The sequence below is a fragment of the Zonotrichia leucophrys genome, chromosome 26 (genome assembly GCF_028769735.1).
Source record: "Zonotrichia leucophrys gambelii isolate GWCS_2022_RI chromosome 26, RI_Zleu_2.0, whole genome shotgun sequence".
Classification (NCBI taxonomy): Eukaryota; Metazoa; Chordata; class Aves; order Passeriformes; family Passerellidae; genus Zonotrichia; species Zonotrichia leucophrys.
Window position 1 is genome coordinate 1,410,640 of NC_088195.1, and position 7,143 is coordinate 1,417,782.

Below are 7,143 nucleotides of genomic sequence, written 5' to 3' on the forward strand. Positions count from 1 at the left end.
CACAACCACCCCGTTCAGAGAACCTCTACAAGCATTTACTAGAAACATTTACTAAAGCATTTACTAAAAGCACGCAGGGGGTTTTAGGCATTCTTATTTTTAAGCTAAAGCGTGGGTGCAATCCGGGAATGGCAGGGCCCCAAGGCAGGATGGCACAGACCTGTTCAGAGAGCCTGCAGGGGGATCTGCAGCCCCGGGGGTGGGTGCCAGCATGGGCTGCACCTCTGTCCCCTGTCCCCTTCCAGCCGGGTCCCCTCGGCTGCAGCAGCACCGCCCAGGGCACCTGGAGCTGAGCTGGGCTCAGATCACAGCGTGCTCATCTGGATTATTCACTGCTGGGAAGGAAAGCTGCTCAGCCCGACACTGATGCAGCAATTGGGATTTACAGCCACAAACCAGCACCCAGCCCTCCCTCAAATCCACCTTTCTGTGGCTTCCCTGCCTGACAGCAACCTGGCGGCCACCGAGAGAGAACACAATTCTTGTCTTATGATTAAAAGTTTGTAGTCAAAACAAATCCCCCCAAAACACCAAAAAGACAAGGAGGAAAATTGCTCTTTTTATTCAGATAAAAAATAATAAATAATATTCAGATAATTCAGATATAAATACATATCTGAATGATCTGAATATTATTTATTATATATAATAAATAAATAAATATAGATAAATATAATTCAGAGAAAAATATTTTTATTATTATTTATAAATAAATTTATTATTTATTCAGATAAAAATAAATAATATTGACTGACTGACGTTCTGTGCTGCATCCGCCCCCCTGCGCCGTTCAGGATGGATTCTAAAGTTCTTGAAAGGGTCAAGAGGAGTCAAAAGTGAGGATTTCTGTGCTGCCAACCTCCTTCATTTGTGGCTGTGCGGTCGGATCGTGACACAAAGTAGTCCCACTCGGTGCTGTGAGTGCGGAATGCGAAAACGCGGAGGGATATCAGGTATCGCGCTGCGGAGGGATCTCTCGGTGCGCGGCTCCTCAAGTTCCGGCAGAGGGAGAGACGCGGAAGGATACATGCAAGCCGCTGCAGTTTTCGCCTGCTGCGGTGCAGTGTATAGACCCGGTGGCGGCGAAAGCGGCGGGACAGGGCACGGGGATGCCGGCTGTGGCCGGACAGCGGCGTGCAGCGGCTCGGAACCGGGACCGGGCTGCACCAAAGCTGCGGCGAAAGCAGCGGCGAGGTGGTGCTGGGAACGTGGAGATAGAACTGCGCATGCGTGCGGCTGATCCCGGAAGCAGCGCTGTGGTTCGACGAGGCGGCGCGGAGTGCCGGGTTGCAGCAACTGCGCATGCGTAGTTGGTGGCTCTAGGGCAACGCGGGGAGTCATCATGGCGGGCGGGGAGTCATCATGGCGGGCGGGAGAGGGGGGAGCTGCGGGAACGGGGCCGCGGCTGCGGAAGGGAGCTCCGGCACGGCCGTGGTTGCAGCAGGCGGCGGAACCGCGCCACCCAGCAGCTTTGAAGCGAGAGGCTGCCGGGGGAAAGGCGCGGATCGGCCCGCCATGCAGCGGCGGCAGCAGGAGGGGGAAGGCGCCCACGGACGGCGGCGGGGCGGCCTCGTCAGCGGGAGATGATCGCGGGGTGGCGGGAGGAGCGGAGTGAGGCTGCTGCGGGGGAGCCATGGCGTGCAGCCGCTGGGAGCCGAGGTGGCTGCTGGTCCGGCGGGCAGGGGCGGCGCTGGAGCGGCGGCAGGCACGGGAGGGGACGCAGCCACCGGTGCGGACGCCGCGGCACCGGCACGGGGTGGCCGGGCGAGCTGGGGCGCCCCGGTGCCAGCGCAAGCGGTGCCGTGCCGGGACCGGGGGATTGCGCCGAAACGGCGGCAGGGACAGGGTTAACAGTGGGCGGCTGCCATGCCGCGGGGCCCGTGTGCAGGTCGGGGTGCGCTGCGTGCGCTCTAAGCCCGGGATGGAGGGGCGGCAGCGTGCATAGGGGGCGCTGGGCACCCAGCGCGGCCGCGCCAGGCGGGCTCGGCACCGCGGATTCGGGAGCCGCACGGGACTGCAGAGACGCCGCAGCGACGGGACTCGGGCCAGCACCGGCCCCGCTGTGCCGGCAAAAGGGGCGAGGGGGGCTTGGGCGGGCGGCAGGAGCGGCCGCACACGCGGGGAACCGGGCGGGGAAGCGGTGGGGGCAGGAGTGGCAGGGCCGCGGTGACGCCGGTGGGCGGGCTTGGAGGGGCGGTGATGAGGGGCGGTGGTCACGTGATTTGGAGCAAGATGGCGGCGCCCAGACGAGCACGTGGTTTTCGGCAAGATGGCGGAACCCCTGCCGACACGTGGTTTCCGGAAAGATGGCGGCGCCCATGCCGACACGTGGTTTCCGGAAAGATGGCAACGCCCATGCCGACACGTGGCTTCCGGCAAAATGGCGGCGCCCAGGCGAACACGTGGTTTCCGGCAAGATGGGAACGCCCATGCTGACACGTGGTTTCCGGAAAGATGGCGGCGCCATGCCGACACGTGGTTTCCGGCAAAATGGCGGCGCCCAGGCGAGCACGTGGTTTCCGGCAAGATGGCGGCGCCCATGCCCACACGTGGTTTCCGGCAAGATGGCGGCGCCCGTGCCCACACGTGGTTTCCGGAAAGATGGCGGCGCCATGCCGACACGTGGTTTCCGGCAAAATGGCGGCGCCCAGGCGAACACGTGGTTTCCGGCAAGCTGGGGGCGCCCATGCCGACACGTGGTTTCCGGAAAGATGGCGGCGCCATGCCGACACGTGGTTTCCGGCAAAATGGCGGCGCCGGTGCCCACACGTGGTTTTCGGCAAGATGGCGGCGCCCATGCCGACACGTGCTTTCCGGCAAGATGGCGGCGCCCGTGCCCACACGTGGTTTCCGGCAAGATGGCGGCGCCATGCCGACACGTGGTTTCCGGCAAGATGGCGGCGCCAAACCGAATGACGCCACTTCTATGCCGCTTTGCGGCACGTTTCACGTCAGTCGCGCTTTACGGCACCTTTTACGACAGTCGCGCTTTACGGCCGCTTTTACGACAGTCGCGCTTTACGGCCGCTTTTACGACAGTCGCGCTTTACGGCAGTTTTACGACAGTCGCGCTTTACGGCCCCTTTTACGACAGTCGCGCTTTACGGCCCCTTTTACGACAGTGCTGCTTTACGGCCGTTTTACGACAGTGCTGCTTTACGGCCCCTTTTACGACAGTCGCGCTTTACGGCCGCTTTTACGACAGTCGCGCTTTACGGCCCCTTTTACGACAGTCGCGCTTTACGGCCCCTTTTACGACAGTGCTGCTTTACGGCCCCTTTTACGACAGTCGCGCTTTACGGCCCCTTTTACGACAGTCGCGCTTTACGGCCGATTTTACGACAGTCGCGCTTTACGGCCCGTTTTACGACAGTCGCGCTTTACGGCCGATTTTACGACAGTCGCGCTTTACGGCCCCTTTTACGACAGTGCTGCTTTACGGCCCCTTTTACGACAGTCGCGCTTTACGGCCGCTTTTACGACAGTCGCGCTTTACGGCAGTTTTACGACAGTCGCGCTTTACGGCACCTTTTACGACAGTCGCGCTTTACGGCCCCTTTTACGACAGTCGCGCTTTACGGCCGATTTTACGACAGTCGCGCTTTACGGCAGTTTTACGACAGTCGCGCTTTACGGCACCTTTTACGACAGTCGCGCTTTACGGCCCGTTTTACGACAGTCGCGCTTTACGGCCGATTTTACGACAGTCGCGCTTTACGGCCGATTTTACGACAGTCGCGCTTTACGGCCGCTTTTACGACAGTCGCGCTTTACGGCCCCTTTTACGACAGTCGCGCTTTACGGCCGATTTTACGACAGTCGCGCTTTACGGCCCCTTTTACGACAGTCGCGCTTTACGGCCGATTTTACGACAGTCGCGCTTTACGACCCCTTTTACGACAGTCGCGCTTTACGGCCCCTTTTACGACAGTCGCGCTTTACGGCCGCTTTTACGACAGTCGCGCTTTACGGCCGATTTTACGACAGTCGCGCTTTACGGCCGATTTTACGACAGTGCTGCTTTACGGCCGTTTTACGACAGTGCTGCTTTACGGCCCCTTTTACGACAGTGCTGCTTTACGGCCGCTTTTACGACAGTCGCGCTTTACGGCCCCTTTTACGACAGTGCTGCTTTACGGCACCTTTTACGACAGTCGCGCTTTACGGCCGCTTTTACGACAGTCGCGCTTTACGGCAGTTTTACGACAGTCGCGCTTTACGGCCCCTTTTACGACAGTCGCGCTTTACGGCCCCTTTTACGACAGTCGCGCTTTACGGCCGATTTTACGACAGTCGCGCTTTACGGCCCCTTTTACGACAGTCGCGCTTTACGGCCGCTTTTACGACAGTCGCGCTTTACGGCCCCTTTTACGACAGTGCTGCTTTACGGCAGTTTTACGACAGTCGCGCTTTACGGCCCCTTTTACGACAGTCGCGCTTTACGGCCCCTTTTACGACAGTCGCGCTTTACGGCCGATTTTACGACAGTCGCGCTTTACGGCCCGTTTTACGACAGTCGCGCTTTACGGCCGATTTTACGACAGTCGCGCTTTACGGCCCCTTTTACGACAGTGCTGCTTTACGGCCCCTTTTACGACAGTCGCGCTTTACGGCCGCTTTTACGACAGTCGCGCTTTACGGCAGTTTTACGACAGTCGCGCTTTACGACACCTTTTACGACAGTCGCGCTTTACGGCCCCTTTTACGACAGTCGCGCTTTACGGCCGATTTTACGACAGTCGCGCTTTACGGCAGTTTTACGACAATCGCGCTTTACGGCACCTTTTACGACAGTCGCGCTTTACGGCCCGTTTTACGACAGTCGCACTTTACGGCCGATTTTACGACAGTCGCGCTTTACGGCCGATTTTACGACAGTCGCGCTTTACGGCCGCTTTTACGACAGTCGCGCTTTACGGCCCCTTTTACGACAGTCGCGCTTTACGGCCGATTTTACGACAGTCGCGCTTTACGGCCCCTTTTACGACAGTCGCGCTTTACGGCCGATTTTACGACAGTCGCGCTTTACGGCCGATTTTACGACAGTCGCGCTTTACGGCCCCTTTTACGACAGTCGCGCTTTACGGCCCCTTTTACGACAGTCGCGCTTTACGGCCGCTTTTACGACAGTCGCGCTTTACGGCCGATTTTACGACAGTCGCGCTTTACGGCCCCTTTTACGACAGTGCTGCTTTACGGCCCCTTTTACGACAGTCGCGCTTTACGGCCGTTTTACGACAGTCGCGCTTTACGGCACCTTTTACGACAGTCGCGCTTTACGGCCGCTTTTACGACAGTCGCGCTTTACGGCAGTTTTACGACAGTCGCGCTTTACGGCCCCTTTTACGACAGTCGCGCTTTACGGCCCCTTTTACGACAGTCGCGCTTTACGGCCGATTTTACGACAGTCGCGCTTTACGGCCCCTTTTACGACAGTCGCGCTTTACGGCCCCTTTTACGACAGTGCTGCTTTACGGCAGTTTTACGACAGTCGCGCTTTACGACACCTTTTACGACAGTCGCGCTTTACGGCCCCTTTTACGACAGTCGCGCTTTACGGCCGATTTTACGACAGTCGCGCTTTGCGGCAGTTTTACGACAGTCGCGCTTTACGACACCTTTTACGACAGTCGCGCTTTACGGCCCGTTTTACGACAGTCGCGCTTTACGGCCGATTTTACGACAGTCGCGCTTTACGGCCGATTTTACGACAGTCGCGCTTTACGACACCTTTTACGACAGTCGCGCTTTACGGCCCCTTTTACGACAGTCGCGCTTTACGGCCGATTTTACGACAGTCGCGCTTTACGGCCCCTTTTACGACAGTGCTGCTTTACGGCCCCTTTTACGACAGTCGCGCTTTACGGCCGCTTTTACGACAGTCGCGCTTTACGGCCCTTTTACGACAGTGCTGCTTTACGGCCCCTTTTACGACAGTGTTGCTTTACGGCCGATTTTACGACAGTCGCGCTTTACGGCCCCTTTTACGACAGTGCTGCTTTACGGCCGTTTTACGACAGTCGCGCTTTACGGCCGCTTTTACGACAGTCGCGCTTTACGGCAGTTTTACGACAGTCGCGCTTTACGGCCCTTTTACGACAGTGCTGCTTTACGGCCCCTTTTACGACAGTCGCGCTTTACGGCCGCTTTTACGACAGTCGCGCTTTACGGCCCCTTTTACGACAGTGCTGCTTTACGGCCCCTTTTACGACAGTGCTGCTTTACGGCCGATTTTACGACAGTCGCGCTTTACGGCCCCTTTTACGACAGTGCTGCTTTACGGCCCCTTTTACGACAGTCGCGCTTTACGGCCGCTTTTACGACAGTCGCGCTTTACGGCAGTTTTACGACAGTCGCGCTTTACGGCCCCTTTTACGACAGTCGCGCTTTACGGCCGCTTTTACGACAGTCGCGCTTTACGGCCCCTTTTACGACAGTGCTGCTTTACGGCCCTTTTACGACAGCGCTGCTTTACGGCCGATTTACGACAGTCGCGCTTTACGGCCCCTTTTACGACAGTGCTGCTTTACGGCCCCTTTTACGACAGTCGCGCTTTACGGCCGTTTTACGACAGTCGCGCTTTACGGCACCTTTTACGACAGTCGCGCTTTACGGCCCCTTTTACGACAGTCGCGCTTTACGGCCGCTTTTACGACAGTCGCGCTTTACGGCCCCTTTTACGACAGTCGCGCTTTACGGCCGATTTTACGACAGTCGCGCTTTACGGCCCCTTTTACGACAGTCGCGCTTTACGGCACCTTTTACGACAGTCGCGCTTTACGGCACCTTTTACGACAGTCGCGCTTTACGGCAGTTTTACGACAGTCGCGCTTTACGGCACCTTTTACGACAGTCGTGCTTTACGGCCGCTTTTACGACAGTCGCGCTTTACGGCAGCTTTTACGACAGTGCTGCTTTACGGCACCTTTTACGACAGTGCTGCTTTACGGCAGTTTTACGACAGTCGCGCTTTACGGCCGCTTTTACGACAGTCGCGCTTTACGGCCGATTTTACGACAGTCGCGCTTTACGGCAGTTTTACGACAGTCGCGCTTTACGGCAGCTTTTACGACAGTGACCTTTTACAATGCTTTAAGGCACGTTATGGAACTTTTACAGCACTTTACATCCTTTTACTTCATG